At 42.7% G+C, this 22,304-nt stretch overlaps 1 long non-coding RNA gene across 1 annotated transcript in view; it reads left to right on the top strand.

Moving 5' to 3' along the window:
* Window positions 1-17,504, top strand: part of LOC127483686 (uncharacterized) — a 119,787-nt gene extending 102,283 nt beyond the window's left edge. The window contains exons 2-3 of the long non-coding RNA XR_016218178.1: window positions 320-437; window positions 15,198-17,504. This is a non-coding gene — a long non-coding RNA (uncharacterized LOC127483686). The remainder of the gene's footprint in view (window positions 1-319; window positions 438-15,197) is intronic.
* The last annotated feature ends 4,800 nt before the right edge of the window (window positions 17,505-22,304 follow it).

Raw genomic sequence — 22,304 nt, forward strand, 5'->3', positions numbered from 1 at the left:
TGGATCAGAAGTGGAGCAGCTAGCACTCCAATTGGCAGCTAAATAGGATGCTGACACTGCAGTTGGTGGCTTTACCCGCTACACCACAATGCCAGTCCCCTTGTAAATATTTCTAAGTAACATTTATGCTCACTAGTTCTTGGAGATTATGGTAATTATCTGAGGTGCCTCTGTTTTTCATGTGTTAAGGATGCATAAATTATGCTAAGATTTGTATTTTTTCAGATTTAAAGAAAATTCTAATGGGTGTGCTTTAATATAATTGATTTTTTCATATTACATATTTTAAATATTTAAGAATATTATTATTTTCATACAGAATCTCTGGGCCTCATCACACTGCTGAAGGGGTTCCTGGCATAGAAGTTATGGCTCACAATGATGAATTATAAAGAACTGGAGCAGAGCAACTGGCAGCCTCCAAATACAAAGGAAAGGTAAGGAAATGGAAAGGCGGGTTGCCTAATATAGTAGGTTTAAGCTGTGCATGTATATTTAAAGGTTGCACTGTATCCTTTAAAATGTGCAAGTGTTATATGTTAATCCAAAATGTAAAAATAAACTTAAAGTATGGGAACACTTGGAAAGTAACATTATCACACCACTCAGTTTTGTCATAGATCACTCTTATGGTGGCTATACAATGTTTCTATTGCGAGATGAAAAATACTTACAGAAATATGAGATATTTCTGGTTAGGCAGTGGTCAATAGAAGCTCCCAGAGGTCCCCTTTGGCATTATCTTGTCTTCCTCTAAATACTCATTCTTATTTTTTTTAAGAGTTATTTTATTTATTTGAAAGAGTTACAGAGAAAGGTAGAGCCAGAGAGAGAGAGGGAGAGAGAGAGAGAGGTCTTCCATCTGCTGGTTCATTTCCGAAATGTCTGCAATGGCCAGAGCTGCACTGTGAAGCCAGGAACCAGGAGCTTCTTCCACATCTCCCATGTGGGTGCAGGGGCCCAAGGACTTGGGCCGTTTTCAACTGCTTTCCCAGGCCAGGCCATAGCAGAGAGCTGGATTGGAAGAGGAGCAGCAAGGACTCGAGCCAGTGCCCATATGGGATGCCAGTGGTGCAGGCTAGGGCTTTAACCCACTGCGCCACAGTGCCGGCCCCCAAATGCTCATTCTCATTCTTATTTTAAAAACTCCTTCCTCTTTCCTTGCTTCCCTTGCTTCAATGTGAATTCTTTCACTTATTTCCCAAGGTTTCTTGTTTTTTTTTTTTTTTTTTTTTTTTTTAATTTTTGACAGGCAGAGTGGACAGTGAGAGAGAGACAGAGAGAGAAAGGTCTTCCTTTGCCGTTGGTTCACCCTCCAATGGCCGCCGCTGCAGCCGGCGCACCGTGCTGATCCGAAGGCAGGAGCCAGGATCCAGGTGCTTTTCCTGGTCTCCCATGGGGTGCAGGGCCCAAGCACCTGGGCCATCCTCCACTGCACTCCCTGGCCATAGCAGAGAGCTGGCCTGGAAGAGGGGCAACCGGGACAGAATCCGGCACCCCAACCGGGACTAGAACCCGGTGTGCCGGCGCCGCAAGGTGGAGGATTAGCCTATTGAGCCACGGCGCCGGCTCCCAAGGTTTCTTGTTTTCAGAACTGAGCAATGGCTGTGTGTCTTTAAAAAATAAAGCTTATTTACTTTCATCTATGAGGGAGGGAGAGAGAGAGAGAGAGAGAGAGAGAATCTTTCATCTGCTAGTTCACTCCTCAAATGCCTACAACAGCCAGGGCTGAGCTAGGGTGATGCCAAGGAGCCCAGAATTCCACCTCGGTCTCCAACATGAGTGAAAGGGCCAAGCACTGAGCCATCATCTCCTGCTGTCCAGGATGCATTAACAGGAAGCTGGATTGGAAGCAAAGTAGTGGGGACTTGAATTGGCACTCTGGTATGGGATGTGGGTGTCTCAAGCTGTGTCTTAATCTACTGTGCCACCACACCCATTTGTGGATGGCTATAGATCTCATGGTCCCAAGAAATAGGATCCTCCCACTTCTATTCCATGGACTTTTTTTTTTTTAAACAGATTTTTGGGTGTTCATATTTTCCCAGTCTGCCCCCTTTATACAACCCAACCTCCCCACAGGAAGTGGGACATGCGTGCCTATTACATAAGTACTCAAGACATCTCATGATTCCACAGGATAATGAGTAAGTAGCCTTGCGTTAGGTTGGCAGAGTGATAAGGAATGTTGAAGGAGTGTGGAGACCTAGATAAATGACAATGCTGATGGAAATCAGCGATAGCATGTTGAAGACTTCTGTACCATTTGCATGATTTACATCATTTCTAACTTAGTTCTCTTTATAGGTCATCTTCTGATATAATCTACAGAATGACTTTCTGAGGCAGATGTTAATAAACACATTTTTACCAGCCAAGTTAAACTGAGGTGCAAATAGGTGAGAGACACACATAATAGCAAAGCCAAAGTTTGAATCTAACCTGTTTTTACACTACATGCCTTTAATCAGTAATACTAACTCATCTCCCTCAGATTTGGGAACCTTTCTAATTCTCCAAAATATATATAGTGATATGGAGATGAACCTTATTATTGTCCATATAATGCTAAGGTCAAGAACATTATTAAAGATAAGAAGTGAAAATCCAGACATAGAGAATTATAATTGTTGTCTCACTTTGCCTGTTTTTCATTACTATAACGGAAGACTGGAGGCAGTAGAGAGGTTTATTTGGCTCACGGTTCTGGAGGTTCAAAGGCATGGTACTGGCATCGGCTTGCCTCTAGTAAAGTACTCATGATAGGAGACCATGGGGTAGTACCACAATAACAGGAGCATGTGCCAGAGTGAGTGACTACATTACAAACCAGGAACCCAGAGAATGAGTCAGGGGTCAGGCTCGCTCCTGTAACAACTTACTCTCTCAATAGTTAAAGGGTTCTGTGAGAGCTACCTTAGTTGTATCCAAGGGCAGCAACTTCAGTGATCTGTCACTAGGTTCTACCTCTTAAAGGCTCACCATTTTCAACACCTCCATACAAGGGACAAACTTTCAAACACAGGAACCTCTGGGGACAAACAGCATCAAACCATAGCATTGCCCACTTCAAAAGAATTGACTGCAGGTGTACCTTAAATGCTGAACCTTCAGCTCAAATACACTCAACTAAGGTAGAAGGAGTCTAAAGGGCAGAAGAAACACCTATTATCTTAATGTTCTGCATTTAAAAAAAGAGATAAGCATCTTCAACAAAATGCAGGTCATCAAATTCAACAAAAACTATTGGGCTTTTCATCCTTCCCACTCCACTTTAGGGCAACATTTATCGGATAAAGAACCTTTATCTAAAGAATGTTTAGTGCATTCCTTTTCCAATAAAACTCACACTTTATCAAATAAATTTAAAAAATTTTTTAAAGAAAACTTTTATCTAATAAAAAAATTTTTGAAAGTACAGCTTTTGGATTATAGCGGTTTTTCCCCCATAACCACCCTCCCACCCACAAACCATCCCATCTTCTACTCCCTCTCCCATCCCATTCTTCATTAAGATTCATTTTTAATAAGGGACACTAACCCACTGTTGGTGGGAATGCAAACTGGTTAAGCCACTATGGAAGTCAGTCTGGAGATTCCTCAGAAACCTGAATATAACCCTACCATTCAACCCAGCCATACCACTCCTTGGAATTTACCCAAAGGAAATGAAATTGGCAGACAAACAAGCTGTCTGCACATTAATGTTTATTGCAGCTCAATTCACAATAGCTAAGACCTGGAACCAACCCAAATGCCCATCAACAGTAGACTGGATAAAGAAATCATGGGACATGTACTCTATAGAATACTATACAGCAGTCAAAAACAATGAAACCCAGTCATTTGCAACAAGATGGAGGAATCTGGAAAACATTATGCTGAGTGAATTAAGCCAGTCCCAAAGGGACAAATATCATATGTTCTCCCTGATCAGCGACAACTAACTGAGCACCAAAGGGGAAACCTGTTGAAGTGAAGTGGACACTATGAGAAACAGTGACTTGATCAGCTCTTGTCCTGACTGTTGATGTACAATGTAATACATTATCCATTTTAATATTTTTTTATTCTAGTACTATTGGTTGAACTCTGTAATTAATACACAATTATTCTTAGGTGTTTAAATTTTAACTGAAAAGTGATCCCTGTTAGGAATCTGGAAAACATTATGCTGAGTGAAATAAGCCAGTCCCAAAGGGACAAATATCATATGTTCTCCCTGATCGGTGACAACTAACTGAGCACCAAAAAGGAAACCTGTTAAAGTGAAATGAACACTATGAGAAACAGTGACTTGATCAGCCCTTGCCCTGACTGTTGATGAACAACTTAAAACGTTATCCCTCTTAGTATTTTTTTGTTTGTTCTACTTAATACTTTTGGTTGAATTCTGTAATCAATACACAGTTATTCTTAAGTGTTGAAGCTTAACTGAAAAGTGATCTCTGTTAAATATAAGAGTGGGAATAAGAGAGGGAAGAGATGTGCAATTCGGGACATGCTCAAGCTGACTTGCCCCAAACGGTAGAGTTAGAAAAATACCAGGGGATTCCAATTCAATCCCATCAAGGTGGCATGTACCAATGCCATCTCACTAGTCCCAGTGATCAATTTCTATTCACAATTGATCATAATGATAGGACTAAGAGTCAAAGGGATCACATAAACAAGATTAGTGTCTGCAAATACTAACTGATAGAATAAAAAAGGGAGAGAACAATCCAACATGGGAAGCGAGATACACAACAGACTCATAGAATGGCGGATGTCCTAAACAGCACTCTGGCCTCAGAATCAGCCCTTAAGGCATGCGGATCCAGCTGAAAAGCCCATGAGAGTATTTCAGGCATGGAAAGCCAAGACACTCTGGCCAAAAAAAAAAAAATGACCTAAATGAAAGATCTCTGTGTGTGAGATCCCAGTGAAAAGAACAGGTCATCAAAGAAGGAGGTACCTTTCTCTGAAGGGAGGAGAGAACTTCCACTTTGACTATGACCTTGTCTAAATAAGATCAGAGTCGGTGAACTCAAAAGGCTTCCATGGCCTTGGCAACTCATGACAAGAGCCTAGGGTGATTACTGATGCCATAAACAAGAGTGTCGATTTGTTAAGTCAACAACAGGAGTCACTGTGCACTTACTCCTCATGTAGGATCTCTGTCCTTAATGTGCTGTACATTGTGATTTAATGCTATAACTAGTACTCATACAGTATTTTTCACTTTGTGTTTCTATGTGGGTGCAAACTGTTGAAATCTTTACTTAATATATGCTAAACTGATCTTCTGTATATAAAGAGAATTGAAAATGAATCTTGATGTGAATGGAAGGGGAGAGGGAGCATGAAAGGGGAGGGTTGTGGATGGGAGGGAAGTTATGGGGGGGGGAAGCCATTGTAATCCATAAGCTGTACTTTGGAAATTTATATTCATTAAATAAAAGTTCAAAAAAAAAGAATTGGAATGAGGGGAGAAAGTCCTCCAAATGTCATAAAAAAAAAAGATTCATTTTTAATTATCATTATATACAGAAGATCAACTTAGTATACACTAAGTAAAGATTTCAACAGAGTGCACCCACACAGACTACACAAAGTATAAAGTACTGCTTGAAGACTATTTTTGCCATTAATTATCACATACAACACATTAAGGACAGAGATCCTACGTGAGGAGTAAGTGGACCGTGACTCCTGTTGTTGATTTAGCAATTGAACTCTTATTTATGACGTCAGTAATCACCCTAGGCTCTTGTCATGAGCTGCCAGGGCTATGGAAGCCTCTTGAATTCACAAACTCTGACGTTATTTAGACAAGGCCATATTCAAAGTGGAAGTTCTCTCCTCCCTTCAGAGAAAGGTACCTCCTTCTTTGATGGCCCCTTCTTTCCACTGGGATCTCACTCATAGAGATCTTTCATTTAGGTCATTTTTTTTTTTTTTTGGCCAGAGTGTCTTGGCTTTCCATGCCTGAGAAACTCTCATGGGCAGATTCAAATGCCTTAAGGGCTGATTCTGAGGCCAGAGTGCTGTTTAGGGAATTTGCCATTCTATGAGTCTACTGTGTATCCCACTTCCCGTGTTGGATCATTCTCTCCTTTTTAATTCTATCAATTATTATTAGTGGACCCTGGTCTTATTTATGTAATCCCTTTGACTCTTAATCCTATCTTTATGATCAATTATGAACTTAAACTGATCATTTTGACTAGTAAGATGGCATTAATACATGCCAACTTAATGGGATTTGGAGTGCCATGGCTGTTTTTAGCTCTACCATTAGGGGTAAGTCCGAGTGTGCATGTGCCAAACTGTACATCTCCTCCCTCTTTTATTCTCACTCTTATATTTAACAGGGATCAGTTTTCAGTTAACTTTAAACACCTAAGAATAACTGTGTGTTAATTAAAGAGTTCAACCAATGGTATTAAGTAGAAAAAGAAAAAACTAAAAAGAATAAAATGGTAAGTTGTTCCTCAACAGTCAGGACAAGGGCTGATCAAGTCATTGCTTCTCATAGTGTCAGTTTCACTTCTACAGAGTTCCTTTTAGGTGCTCAGTTAGTTGTCACAGATCAGGGAGAACATATGATATTTGTCCCTTTGGGACTGGCTTATTTCACTCAGCATGTTTTCCAGATTCCTCTATTTTGTTGCAAATGACCGGGTATCATTTTTTTTTACCGCTGTGTAGTATGGTATAGAGTACGTATTCCATAATTTCTTATCCAGTCTTTTGTTGGTGCTTACCAAATAAATTTAATCAAATCACAAGATGTATAATCATAATTCAATTTGAGGTAGATGAAGAGGATATTGTTGTTTGAAAGAGTGCAATCTTTATTGTCTTCTCCATAAAATCTATATTGATATCTAAACTTGAGAAATCCTATATGGTTGATTAAATTGTTTTGTGTAGTTCAGGAGTTTCTTTACCAGAAGTCTGTCAATCAGTTAACTTTTTGCCCTGGATTTGACTGCAGAGATGAGGGATTGTGCCCACCTGCAAATCTCATTCAGACCTTGCCTTGTTTTTACTTGATTCTCAGCATGTGTGTTTCAACTGACCAAGGAAGGTGGATGTTCATGGTCAGTACCAGGTGTTCACTGAAGCTGTATATCCCACCCTGGGCATTGAGTGGGAGCATCCTTACATACAATTCTCCCTTCCCATGCTCCAGGGCAGGGATTAGTTTCCCTGTGTGTCCCCAGTACCTGGAATGCTTAATCTTGTTTATCATGAACTTTAGGCAAAACAAAATAAAACAAAAAAAAAACAAAAAAACGGAAAAACCTGGAGAAATAACTTGGACTGGATTCTCGAGTTCCTTGCATGCTGTGGCTAGGAGTTTGAGCTTTGTTTTCTGTACAAATAAAAAAATGTATACCGTGTGCAGTGGTGAGAGCGGAGGTGTTGAGTGGAAGGATGCCATGATCCACAGTGGTTTTTATAGAGAAGACACTGGCAGCAACTTAGAAAGTGGATCACAGAAAGCAACACTGATAGGCGGGGAGGGACCAACCATGAGGTCATCAGAGCAGCACAAATGAGGACCAGAATTAGGGCTGTGGCTGAGAGTACAGAGGAGGCCCCTGACCAAAAGACACACTTTGAAATTCAATTTAGAGCAGTTCTTTCTACACTGCTTGTCTGGTTTTGTTTTCAAACTTAAGAGTTTATTTTAAAAGTAAAGCTTTCTTTTCCCATTGGAATTCTGAAGTTTCACATGTCTGCGAAAAAATTACTTGGGTTTTAGAAATTTACTTTGGAAGCTTAAGGCTGTCAATCAACTTCTAAGCTATACCCAAAGTCCTTGCAATGCTCCACACTGCCCTCCCCCAACAGCAAGGCTAATGCCCCACTGCCTGGCAATTATATTAGCGAGCCACACATTACGCAAGTGAGTCTTAAATGTTGTCCATCTTAAACAAATTCCTTTTGTCTATTGCAGACCATATGGAAATGATGTAGTGAGGGTAAAACAAAATCTAACTGAAAACATCCTTTCAGGGGAATTAGAGGATTAAGCTCTACCCTCAACTAGTCTTATCAAACCTTTGGAAGGGAGCCCATGGAAAGGGTCTAGGGCACCCACAGGGGAAATGTTACATTCTGGAAAGCTGGGTGCAAGCTAGTGAGATGAGATTTAGCCTGACCCTGATCTAACTCCCAGCCCTAGGCAAAAGCAAGTCACATCTGTAGTTATTTAATGCATCAAAAAGACCATACCAAGGAGGAGGTAGACAGGGTTTTCTAGTTCACACCTTGTTGCAAATATTCCTTGACAATGGCTAGGTATAAACAAAGGCAATGGACAGCCATCCAATGCTTTGTTTGGTTCTGCCCTATAAACTCAAAACGTTTGTTAAACCCCAAGTGCCAGATACTTTTCAACATAAAAAGGATTTATTCTTTTGACAGAAGAAAATATTTTACCTTGGCTTTGAGGAGGAGACTTTTACATATTTCATCCATGACTTCAAACGAAGGCAACAAGGCTTGATGCAGGGCTTTAAAAACACTTCTCACAACAGATTCTGACTCTAAAGATGCTGTACATGTCTCAATACCCTTGTTTCTTTGAAGCCCCTGATTACATTATGTCATTTCCTTTCTCTTCTGTTCAAGGACAACCCAGGAATTCTGATAGTGGAGGTGCCTGTCATCTCAATGGAGGTGGATTGTTTTTGTGGTCAGATGGCCTGGAGCGGTAGCAGACAGATCTTCCAGGCTTGGAAAGGGCATGCATTGCCCAGGAATGAGGATCACACAGAAAGAGATGACAGAACAAATTCAGGGTAGCCCTTTCTGCATTTTGTGTGACCTCCTTGTCCTCAAGGCTGGCAATGTGTGACAGAACCACTTATCTTGGTGTTAAATAGCAGTTTTCAACAAGGGGCAACTTTGTTCCCTAAGGGGGCACTTGACAATGCCTGGAGATATGTTTATTGTAAAGACCAGTGTAAGGATGGGAATGCTACCAGCAGCTGATGGGTAGAGCCCAAGGATGCAACGAGATATCCAACAGTACATAGGACAGCTCCTCAAAAAAACACAGTATGCAGCTCCCAGTGTCAACAGCGCTGAGACTGAGAAACTCTGGTATAAAATCATTGCTAACCAAAGGGAAGACAAGTCATTATATCTGGAGACACCCTTACCATGGCATTAAATTCTAAAGGCTGCCCTATCTGAAGAAGCCGACGCTCCAGATGGTGAGAACACTAGTATCCGAAGGGGTGATGAGTCTTTGGGGGATTCCTTCTTCCCCTCACTGGGGATACACCTGTCACTGACAAACTGTGCCCCTTTGGGAGACATTTCTTATGTCTGTCTGCCCCAAACCCACCTCTTTCCCATCTGTGGACAGCACCTTGGTCTTCCTTTAGCCATGGGGTGCACATGTACTCTCAGCTGGCCTGCTCAGGGTCTCCATCCCAGCAGGACTGACACAAGGTGACAAATGGTGGAGCCAGTTCATGCCTGAAGAATTAGTCCTTGTGATTTAGCACCTAGATCCTCAGTGCACTTCCACTTTTTTCTTTCCTGTTCAAAGCCTGGCAGCTCATTTTTATTCCTCTTGTACCATTCCAATGAATGTCTGCTAGGTGGTGAATGTTTGTGTGCCCTTAATATTCCTATGCCGAAGTCTTAATCAACATGCGAGTGCTTTACATGTGCTTTGTCTCCAAGGGGGTGCAGGTATTGGAAGCTTGTTCTTTACTAGGGTGATGTTGGGGGGTGGGAACTTTTAAGAGGTGGGGTCTAGTGGGAGGGTCTTAAGTCACTGAAGGCCCTGCCCTCTGAAGCGTTACTCTCTGATATCTCTCTTTCTTCCTGGTTGGCACACGATCTGCCACAGGGCCTTTGGGAGGGCCTGAGCTATGCTGCTTAGACTTTCATCCTCCAAAACTGTGAGCTAAATAACCTCTTTCTTTGCAGGAAATACCTCAGGTTTAGGAGTCATTCAGTCTTCAGGGTGGGGCTCTCAGGAATGAGATTTCTACCCTTATAAGAGGCTGCATGAGAGAGATGTTCTCTCTCTCTCTCTCCTTCTCCCTACCCCCTCCCACCTCCACCCCCTATGTACAAATTAGCAAGAAAGTGGCCATCTGCAAAAGTGACTCCTCCTCAGTCAGGAGTCTGTTGGCATCTTGATCCTGAACTTCTCAGGCTCCCAAACTGTAAGCAACAAATGTTTGTTGTTTCAGCCACCCAATTTATGGTAATTTGTTACAAAATAGCTGCATCTGATTAGGACAATTTCTTTTTTGTTTTTTCTTCTTGCAACTAGTGAGAACTGGCTGCAAAGAAAGAACCAAAATATCTCAAGATTACTATTCGCATGCCTGGGTGGTACAGATTTGAGTGATACCAGATCTGTGAACCACTTCATGATTGGTTCTAGAGATTTTGAAAGGGACTAACTAAAACTACGCCAGCCCAGACCCCACGCCTAACTACGAGTTGTCTAGTACACAAGGAAAAACAGTAATTGTTCATTTATTCATTTGAAAAGCAGAGAAAGATAGAAATCTTCCATCTTCCATTCACTCCCCAGATACTTGAACAGCTAGAGCTGGACCAAGTTAAAGCTGGGAGCCAGGATCCCACACTGGTGGGAGAAGTCCCCATCACCACTGCCTTCCAGGGTGCGAAAGACCGGGAAGTTAGAACGGAGAGCAGAGCTGAGACTTGCACCAGGCACTGTAATATAGGATGGAGGTACCCAAGTGGCATGTTAACTGCTGTGCCAACCATCTGCACCCCCACCCACCCAGGCATGACTTTGTAAGCCTGCAGAGATCTTGAAGCATCAGGCCCTAGGAGCAGGTTGATCCACTAAAAATGCCAACTGAAAAATCATTGCCTCAGAAAAGCAAACTTGGCAAAGCATGAAAGGACCTGAGAAATACAATCTGAAATAGCTCAAATCTCTTTCTTGTGTTCTGGGCACAAAAGGCAATTACAAGGCAAGTGCTCTAATTAAATATGTGGAATGATACGACTATTGGCTAAGGAGGGTGATACCATGAAAACTTATATAAGCTTAAAGATACTAAATAGAGATTCTCCCCAAATTAGATGAAAATATCATGAAATTTATTAATTTTTACACCTTGAATTTTTCCTTTTTATTTTTTAAGAAGATTTATCTATCACCTGAAAGGCAGGATTAGAGAGAGAGAGAGAGAGAGAGAGAGATCTTCCATCCAATGGTTCATCTAAGATTACTGCAATGGCTGGGGTTGTGCTAGGCTGAAGCCAGGAGCCACGCATTTCATTCGGGTCGCCCATGTGTGTACAGGGGCCCAAGTACTTGGGTCATCCTCCACTGCTTTCCCAAGCCATTAGCAGGGTGTTGGATTGGAAGCACAGCAGCTGGGACACATACTGCTGCCCACATGGGATGACAGTGTTGTAGGCAGTGGCTTAACACATTATGCTGCAACACCAGCCCTCTGTGTTTTTCCTTTTTTAATTATTAAAAGAATAAAAAAAAGAGCAGCCGCTCTCTTTTCTTCCTCTCCCTTCTTCTTTCCTAGAATAAACACAATTAAGAAGTTGGTCTATAACATACTATTTATCATTCCAGACATCTTTCCCTGCCTAACCAAACTTATTGACACCTTGTTTCTCCAATGAATCATAAAATCAGGATCATGCTATACCTGTTTTTTGGTACTTTCCTTGTCTCAGATTCTGTCTTGGACATCCTTCTACGTCAGTATATATTATGTCATCCATGTTCTTTCATTGCACGTTTTATTTGTAGCTTGTACAATGTTTTCTCAGCACATTACTGGTTAATTTCTGAATCACTCATAAAAAATGATTAAAAAATAACGGTGATTGGCCGGCGCCGTGGCTCAACAGGCTAATCCTCCACCTTGCGGTGCCGGCACACTGGGTTCTAGTCCCGGTCAGGGCGCCGGATTCTGTCCCGGTTGCCCCTCTTCCAGGCCAGCTCTCTGCTATGGCCAGGGAGTGCAGTGGAGGATGGCCCAGGTGCTTGGGCCCTGCACCCCATGGGAGACCAGGAAAAGCACCTGGATCCTGGCTCCTGCCATCGGATCAGCGCGGTGCGCCAGCTGCAGCGGCGGCCATTGGAGGGTGAACCAACGGCAAAGGAAGACCTTTCTCTCTCTGTCTCTCTCTCTCACTGTCCACTCTGCCTGTCCAAAAAAAAAAAAAAAAAAAAAAAAAAAAAAAAAAATAACGGTGATTGCAGGACCACCTCTGGCTGGCCTGTTTTTGTTCTAGGTGAAGAGCTGCTGGCCTGCTGCCCATGATACATGACTGCTGTTGTCACACGAGGGCAGAAATACGCCGTGAGTGTTTCTTCCAAGCAGCAGGCTCCAGGGCAAAAGGAGGGTCCTGGGTGGACTGCTCAGCAGAGAAAGGTAGAATGCCCTGGAGACTCATTCCTGCACCAAAGGAAACAGAGCAGCCAATTTCTCCCACGCATCCCCTCCCCCAGACCTGCAATCTGCAATAATTTTGCAGAAATAAAGCAAATGGATTGCCACATTCCTCCACGTCTATTACACTTGACTATTCTTTGCAGGAGCTACTCAGGACCAAATGTTTGGAAAGGAAGTTGGCTGGCCACAGTGTCTTTTTCTTTTCTTTCTTTCTTTTTTTATTTTTTTAGAAACTTTTCTGCTGCAGCTGCAAAATAGGAAAAAAAGAAGAAAAAGAAAAAAAATGTAACTCCCCCCCAACCAAAGACCTTTTAGGAAAAATTCTTCATTTATTTATTGAAAAGCTCTTGCACATTACATATTTAAGCTTACATATGCTGAGAAGTCTTGATAGCCATTGAGAGCTTAAAAATTTATTTTGATGTTAAGCATTTAGTAATTACTTTGACTTCTAAAAATTTTTCCTTTACACATTGTATTTATTTGAAAGGTGGAGAGACAGAGAGAGAAAAGTGACAGACACCTCTATTTAACCATCCATTGTGTTACCCTCAAATGCCTGCAACAACCAGAGCTTGGCTGGGCTGAAGCCAGGAACCCTGAACTCAATCTAGGTTGCCCATGTGGGTGACAGGGACACATTTACCTGAGCCATCACCTGCTGTCTCCCAGGATGTACATTAGCAGGCAGCTGGAATTGGGTTCAGAGTTGAGACTACAACTTGGGTGCTCTGATGTGGCATGTGGCTACCCCAAGTCTTCCAAGGAAAGTCTTAACCATTACACCCAACACACTTGCCACATAGAGATTTATTCTCTTACAAATGAGTGGGTCCTTTGAATCAGGATTAACAATTGAATTTCTTGGCTTCAGGTACTCTGTAGCCAGCTGAGCCTCCAAAGACTGTTTTTTCAAGGGTTATGGCTTTGTGAGACAACAGGCGACATTACTATTGATTAGAATGACAAAATACTTCCCAAAATCTTCTCCAGTGTCTGTGCTTAGCATGCGCAAGCTCGGCCTTCTCTTCAGTCCGCACAGCTGGGGCCTCTGTTCTACAAGACAGCTGCCAGCACAGCGGTACAGGTAGCTTAGAATCCTCTCCTCTCAGTGTGGCCCTACTGGCTGCTGTGTCCTCAATCGGCCTCTCCAGCCTCTTCTCCTACAGTCAGAGAGCACGGATCCAACAGTAGCTCACAGCGCTGCATCACGGAGCCCCCCTTGCCTGCAGTGCCATTTTCTGTCTCTCTGCCACTTGGCAAAGTTCTCACCCTTCAAGGCCCAGATCACTCACATCCTCCCTTTGCCTTCCCTAGATACAACTAAGCTTGCACAATTAGGTGACATTTTGTTCATACTATTGCCATTCACCGTGTAATTTTAGTTATCAGTAGCATTAACATTGTTATAATAAAAGCAGCTATCCTCAAAATACTCACTAACTTCCAGAAACTGCGCTATGGATTTATATTAGGTCATTTCAATATAATTGGATTTTGTCACATTTTACAGAGGGTGAAATTAATATCCAGAGACATGAAATTGTCCAAATTCACATACTAAGTTTATGGGGGTACTTCTAAAAATTCATTTAAACATGAAATTAGGGGCCAATCCTGTGGCGTAGTGGGTTGAGCCACCACCTACAAAGCCAGCATCCCATATGCTCACAGGTTTGAGTCCTGACTTCTCCACTTCTGATGCAGCTCTCTGCTAATGTGCTTGGTAAAGTTATGGACAACGGCCTAAGTCCTTGGGCCCTGCACCCATGTGGGAGACCCAGAAGAAGCCCCTGGGTTCTGGCTTTGGCCTGACCCAGCCTTGGTCATTGTGGCCATTTGGGGAGTGAATCAGCAGGTAGAAGATCTCTCTCCCTCTCTCTCTCTCCCTCTCTCTCCCTCTCTCTCTCTCTCTCTCCCTCTCTTTGAATAAGTCTGCCTTTCAAATAGAATAAACCTTTTTTAAAAAGATGGAATTAAAAGATGCATGCATTTTGGTGAAAAAAAAATTTGAAAGCCATGCATGTTAGAGGTCTTCAAAACTGTCATGAAAAATACATATTATGAAGAACTATGAGGGGATTTCAAAAATTTTTGGCACCAAAATAAAATTATCTTTTGATTGCATTTTCCAATGAACTTTTTGAAGTTTCCTTCTATCTGTCTGTTTCCCATTACTATAATAAGATACATGGGACTGGGTAACTTTAAAAGGAAAAGAGGTTTATTTAGCTCACAGATCTGGAAGTCAAGGGCATGATGCTGGCATTAACTTAGCTCTGCAGGCCTCATGGCAGATGATGGGGTGTGTGTGAGAGGGCGAGATCACATTGCCAGACAGAAAGCCAAAGGGCCTGGGATCTCACAATCCCTTCAAAGGGCATACTCTCCATGATCTAAGGATCTCCCATTGAACGCCACCTCTGCTGAAAGCCCACCACCCTGGGGACCCATCTTCTCACACACAAATCTTCGACCAAGTCAAACCATATCCAAGCATTGCACCATGCTGAGTGACAGAATCCAGTGCAGTGACACTGCCCAGCCCGTCTGGTTCTGGAGTCTGTGTGGTCTTTCACCCTGAACTACTGGGCACTTTTACACCCATCTTCTCTTTTTGTTGGCTTGTGAATTTTGAAGGAAGTTCTCAGCTTCGTCCACATTTGTGTTCACTCTCTCATGGATAGTGGGTCCCAAAAGAGCACTTTTCTTTGAAAGTGTGGTTTCATCTAGATATTGAAGGCTGAGGTTTTGTTGTGTTTGTTTTTGCAGGAAATTGATGAACAACTGGAATCAAGTTGCTTGCTGTTGGGCTGGACTGAGCACTCTCATGTTGTCAACTGCCCTAGGCATGGAATACTGCCAATCTTACAGAGGCAAGTTTGAGGGAGAACAATGGGGTACATGGGCCCATAGCATTGGCTATTAGCCAGAGGGGCAAACATTATGTATGAAGATAAGCTTCAGAGATGGGGTGATGGAGCCTAAAGATGAGTCTACACTTTGAGTGTTTACCATGCTCATTTTTTTCTTTATTCTCCTTTCCATTTCCTCTCCTGTTTCCCATTTTGAGATGGAAACAGAAATTCAAAGAGGGCTAAGTAACTTAGTTAACATGAATAAGTTACATGGATAGTCAGTGGCTAAGCTTCCTATTCAGGCATAAGGCCAAAGCTGCTACCACTTGGGTAAAGTGTGATAATTTAATTTTTAAATATTTATTTATTTATTTGAAAATCAGAGAGAGAGAGAGAGAGAGAGAGAGAGAGAGGTCTTCCATCCGCTGGTTCATTCCCCAACTGGCTGCAACAGCCGGAGCTGTGTCAATCTGAAGCCAGGAGCCAGGAGCTTCCTCCAGGTCTCCCACGCAGGTGAAGGAGCCCAAGGACTTGGACTGTCTTCCATTGGTTTCCCAGGCCACAGCAGAGAGCTGGATCAGAAGTGGAGCTGCTGGGACTCGACCCGGCGCCCACATGGGATGCTGGACCTGCAGGCGGCAGCTTTACCTGCTATGCCACAGCGCCGGCCTCTATAATGTAATTTCATATCTAACACCATTGCTCTGCCATTCCTGAGGCCATAGCTTGCAAGCATAGTTTTGTGCCTTACAGAAAAGGCATGTACTGGCTTCATACAGAAATGTCGATTATACTGTATAGCAAGGGTTGGGAGGGTTTGCCTAGCTCTGGCTCTGCTGAACTTTGGCTTGGCACACTTGCCCAGCACACAAGGAAAACAAGCTGAAACACATAGCCAGCTGCCTTCAGCTGACACAGGGAGTCTGGACGAATGCTGTAGCCATACTCTGCAAATGGAAACCATTCTTTCTGGTGGGGAGAGCCCTGTAGAGAACCAGCATTCTTTGCAATCCATCCAATCCACAGCAGCCCTTTGATGGAGAACAGGGAGAGCCCCAGGGTGAGAAGAATGGGGATGTCACCCTCAGCCTCACCCCCACTGCTTTGAAAGCCAGTTCCGCCCCTCCCATTTGCAGGGCCCACACACCATGTGTCTAAATAGTTCACAGTTATAAATCAAACCAACACACTGCCAGATAAAATATGTTCTGTCCTCCCCCCTGGACAAATCTAACTTCATAACAATGTGGATGGTCAGGCTGGAATTTACAGCTCTCAAGCTCGTGGAGTTCTCTACTGGAACAAGGTGGTACAGGGAGAAGCGGCTGCTGGCTGGAGGTTCACTCTCTATCCCCCAATGCACAAGGCTCTTTGAGTGCACATTTGTGATGTGGCAGTCCACACAGCACAATTCTGTCCATGTCTTCAGCATCCAGCTGCCCTTTGGCCATTCTGAGCCTGGGATTATATCTACAAGCAGAGTCATTTGAAGCAGAGAATTCCAGGAAGCCCGGTTCCTGAAGTGATGCTTAAACAAGCCCAGTGTCCAGGGGGTGTTTCTGGACAAGAGTGAAGGCAAGGCCCTGTAAAGCCCTATAAACAGCAGGTCTGGGCAGGATCAACCTTGCCTAAGTCTATGCTAAAGAGAGAAGTTTCATAATCATGATTTTTGGAGTGCCTGGGTTTGTGTCCCAGTTCCAGTTTTCCTGCCAATGCACATCTTGGGAGGCAGCAGGTGATGGCTCCAGTATTTTATTCCCTGCTACCCATGTGGGAGACCCACATGGAGTTGTGGGCTCCTGGCTTCAGGTGGATCCAGCCCCTGCTATGGTGGGCATTTGAGGAGAAAAGCAGTGGATGGGAGTTTCTCTCTCTCTCTCTCTGTAAATGAACAAATAAAATTTGAAAATAAAACAAAATACAAATAAGATTTGAATGAATTACAGTCACAGAAGTCAAGGGGTGGATTTTAAGTCAGAGATTATTGGAATACCAAAGCCATCATACACTTTGAGTGCTTTCTGAAGTTAAGGTAGATTTAAGTAGTGATTGATTCTTATCCCCTGTGTCAGCTAAGATTCAATATCCCCTGCCCTTGGGGTATTATCAACATACTGGTATTTTTTTTAAAGTATAACCAAATACTAATGATCAACAATTTTAAATTAAAAATTTCCTGCATTTTATGGAACATCTATATTAGAAATAGTGAAAAAAAAAAGATTGCCTTCTTTGTGTAAATTGACAATTTTATATGACTTTTAAGCAGAGAAACTTTCAATTTGAGCACTAAAGCTTTCTGGGTTCAGTCCTTCCCCCGCCGGAAAGGGGTGAAGGGCCCATGCCTGGATTTCTTCAGGTGTGAAAAGCTCTCATCGCTTCATCATTTCCTTCGGAGCAGCGTTGCCTTTCCGTGCTAGGTATTCTGTTTCATCTGGAGTCTTTACATTGGGCCCTGAATCCTTGGGATTATAGCTGCCCAGTCCTGCACACGCACAGATGAAGTGAGGCTCCTGCTGGATCTATCACGGGATTGACGCATTATTCCTCATGTCATTTAAGGAGCCTAAGGTAGTCTTATTGAAGTCCCCAGGCCCAACCCTGTTTGGGTCTCAACAAAATATTTGTAAAAATACATAAAAAAAACTTCATTTTAGGGGATAGCATTTCAATAAATTTAGCTGTTCACATTTTCCATTTCCATTGTCAGGCCAAACATTTTTGGTATTTCCTAGCCCTTTTTTTTTTGGCCAGGATTCATTTAAAATAATTAAGGTTTTGATAAATGGTGGCATAGTAGTTCCAACCTCATGCTTTGTGAAATATGGAAGAACAGGTCAAATAAGGTTAAATGTTGGATGACAGGGAATCCCTGTTCTTGACATCAATTCTGAATTTGTAAGAAACTTGAATCTTGTAGTGCTCAGCTCTTCCACTTCATGTCTGATGGATACCGCTGCCATAAAGGAAGTCTTTGAAATGTTAAACAGAATGCTTGTGGTTTCAAAACATTTTCTCCTCCTCTGGTGCAGTCCCCACAGCTGTCTTCACTGCCCCTCCTTCCTCCTACCCAGGGAGTTCTGTTGACCATGCACCTCCTCCAAGTGCCTTCAGCCTTCGGCCCTCTGACCAAACAGAAATGGCCACCCCTACTCAGAGTTTAGAGAGATTTCCTAAAGCCCAAAGGGTCCCCAGAATTTTAGACTCCTCTGTCTAAGAACCGTAGCTTCCCACAGGTGAGACAAGTGTTGCTGTTGTGGCAGTTACTGTCTTCGTGCAGAGATAATTGATTCAGATCCAAGATAAAGGAATGTGCCCATCTTACTCCTGCCTGGCCCACTTGGGAACCTATCTTCTGGGGTCCCTTTCAGGATTGAGGTAGCATTTATATTTTTTTCCTTTGTCCAGGGAGAAACTTTTTGTCAATATGTGTTAATCAATCCTACTTTGTTTGTGTCTATCAAGTTTTCATAATTAGTTCTATCCTATCACCTGTGAGAGCCTTTCATTTTGCCGGAGGTGTGACTTTCATGTGATACAGGCTTTGGGAGAATTTTACCATGAAAATTTCCTTAGGTGTCGATGACGGTGTTCAAGTAGCAAAGTTTGTGTGTTATTTGGGATTTTCTCGTTTGCTAACGGAGGAACTATATGTTTCATTATAAGTTGTGTCTCTTGCAGCTGAATATTAATTTAAACAAGGTGTATGTCACTTAAGTCTTCAGTAAATGTTTACAGAATGAACCAGATAGGATTAATGAAAAATTAACACACCAAAAGAATAGTTGGCACAGATGAGAATCCATTTTCTTGGTAATGTACAAATAAGAGAGAAGGCAAAGGTGACATCCTTTGAATGACGTGAACACTTTGCATGAGATAAGAAAAAAAGAAAAGAAAAGAGGTAAAATCAGTTGACATGAGCTTGTCTAGAAACTTGGACTCAGACTTAAAGATCAAGATGATAAGCTTAATTCACAGTTTCCCCCTCTTCCTAAAATCCCCTTGAAATGACAGAAAAATTAAAGTGTGGATAGTGTTTGAAGATGGGAATTGAATTTTCAGACAGTAGTGAAGAGATGGAAAGAAATCTTAGCAGTTAGAAGACAAACCTCCTGTACAGGTATGGGTACCTTTTGCCAAGCCTAGAGAAACAAGCGCTGAGTCAGCAGCTTTATACATCAACAACAAGGCTGTTCCTGATATGAAGTTCCAGTAACAAAGCATTCACACTCTGCCTTCATTCCAGTTCTCCCCTTGCTCTCTTCTTGTTCCAAGTGGTTGGCTAGGTCGTTGGAAAAAACAATTCCTTAAATGGGAACATTTTTGAGCTTGTTCAATGTGAAGGTGTGCTTCCCAGAACTGACCTGACAGCAGGGTAAAGCAAAACTGAAAAGCTGAGTACAGGGTGACCCGAGAGGTCTAGGTCTGTGGGGTGTGTGTGTGTGTGTGTGTGTGTGTTCACAGAATAGGCATCTACTAGGAAAAAGAAACTAGGGGATGTGGATAAGGACTTTTTAAGAAACCACTTGGCTAATCCTCCGCCTGTGGAGCCTGCACCTGGGTTCTAGTCCCGGTTGGGGCATCGGTTCTGTCCCAGTTGCTCCTCTGTCCAGTCCAGCTCTCTGCTATGGCCCGGGAGGGCAGTGGAGGATGGCCAAAGTGCTTGGGCCCTGCACCTGCATAGGAGACCAGGAGAAGCACCTGGCTCCTGGCTTCGGCTTGGCACAGCACACCAGCCGTAGCAGCCATTTGGGAAGCGAACCAACAGAAGGAAGATCTTTCTCTCTGTCTCTCTCTCTCACTGTCTAACTCTATCTGTCAAAAAAAAATTTTTTTTTTATTCAGTCTGTGATGTAACTCCCTTCTCTGGTTCCCATCAAACTTCAGGAAATATTCAATATTTTAGAAGTGTGATTTACGTGCTTTGGGTTGGCTGAGGGTGATGATTTTAGCCTGATGAGAGGAGAGCAGGATGGACACAGCAGACCTAGCTTTTACGAGGGCTACAGATGGTCGACATCAGACATTCGAGGACAACCAATATATGCACAGAACCAAATGACAACAGTTGACCCTCCAGAATTCTGCCATGCAGGGAACAGAACTTGAAAGGAAAATAATTATAATTACTTTGAGGATACTGGAGCATATGCTATAGTTATAGAACAGAGAAGAGCCATACAATTATTTGGAAACATTAAAACGTTACCCAACGTAGACTCAGTAAAAAGCTTAGTGTGGGTTTTGCTGAAGAACGATGCAATTTGAAAGATCAAGTCAAGGATGCCTTCTGGAACAGAGAATAATACACGTTCTGAGATGATGATGTCGGAACTCCAAGGATGAAGGAGAAAACACTAAATCCCATTAGAAAGAAAGCTTTAAACAGAAATGGAAGGAAGGGCAAAAGAAGAAGAAGAAGGAAGGGAGAAGAGGAGGGCAAAACAAAACAAAAAGAAGCATGAAAGGATCCAAATCAGGAGTAGGGAAAACACAGGTACTATTGACCACCGTGCAGTGAAACCAGAAATCAATAAAAGGATGGATGGAAAAAAGATATATCTTCGAATTTTCAAACCCTAGACAACTGTTGGGTAAAAGGAAACATAAAATGAGAATTAACGGAAAACATCAGCAAATACTGAATATTACAGTAAGTATAGTGCAGTGTTGATGAACAGCAGCAATAACAAGGACCCACCAACAAGTAGAACTGCTAGTGAGGGGTTCAGAGGGTTGTTTTAAAAGAGATAATAGGCCGGCTCGGCGGCTCAATAGGCTAATCCTCTGCCTGCGGTGCGGGCACACCAGGTTCCAGTCCCAGTCGGGGCACCGGATTCTGTCCCGGTTGTCTCTCTTCCAGGCCAGCTCTCTGCTGTGGCCAGGGAGTGCAGTGGAGGATGGCCCAAGTCCTTGGGCCCTGCACCCCATGGGAGACCAGGAGAAGCACCTGGCTCCTGCCATCGGATCAGCGCAGTACGCCGGCCGCAGCGCGCTGGCCGCGGCGGCCATTGGAGGGTGAACCGATGGTAAAGGAAGACCTTTCTCTCTGTCTCTCTCTCTCTCACTGTCCACTCTGCCTGTCAAAAATTTAAAAAAAAAAAAAAACAGATGATAATATGTATAATTTTCATTCAAGTTTTTGAAGTCTTGATGAATGATTTTCTATGAGAAAAGAATACCAAAATCAGTTTGACAAGATAGTGAAATAATGCTAGACCCATGCCCCACAGTGTTCACAGACTTAGTTTTCAGGGTAGTTTCTGAAAAGTTTTTAAAGAGTATGTGACTGCTGAATCATTTATGTTTTTAAAAATATTCATTTATTTGAGAGGAAGAGAGGGAGGGAGGGATGGAGAAAAAGACAGCAGGAGTGAGAATGAGAGAGAGAGAGAGAGAGAGAGAGAGAGAGAGAATCTTCTACCCAGGGGTTCACTCCGCAAATGGCTGCAAAGGCCACATCCAGGTCTGGGCCAGGTCAAAGCTAGGACCCAGGAACTCCAAGTCACCCACATGGGTGACAGGAGCCCAAATACTTGAGCCATCTTCCTCTACCTTCCCCGGCGCATTAGCAGGGAGCTGGATCAGATGTGAAGAGACCAATAATCAAACCAGCACTCTGATATGGGATGCAGCGGATTGTAAGTGGTTGTTGACTCTGCTGTGCCACAGTGCCAGTCTCTGCCAAGTCAATTAATTGTTTGATGCCATTAAAACGTAGACTTACACTGCTGCTAACTTACATTGAGCTGCTGTCATAATATCAAAATGAATATCAAACAAAATAGAACATAGAGACAACTTTGCATATGAACAATGAAAAAAGTCCCAAGTAAACTTTTGATAGAATGTGAAAAGAATAATACATCATGACCAAGTAGGTTTTATCCCAGAAATTCAAGCATCTATTATATTAATGCTTTAAAATAGTAACAGTTGATACTTTTAATAGCTGCTGAAAAAGAATTTGGTAAAATTCAACAACCATTGCATATTATAAAAAAAAGAAAGACTAGGA

This window comes from Oryctolagus cuniculus, chromosome 12 (genome assembly GCF_051225735.1).
Source record: "Oryctolagus cuniculus isolate XC-2025 breed Fujian yellow rabbit chromosome 12, ASM5122573v1, whole genome shotgun sequence".
NCBI classification, from domain to species: Eukaryota; Metazoa; Chordata; class Mammalia; order Lagomorpha; family Leporidae; genus Oryctolagus; species Oryctolagus cuniculus.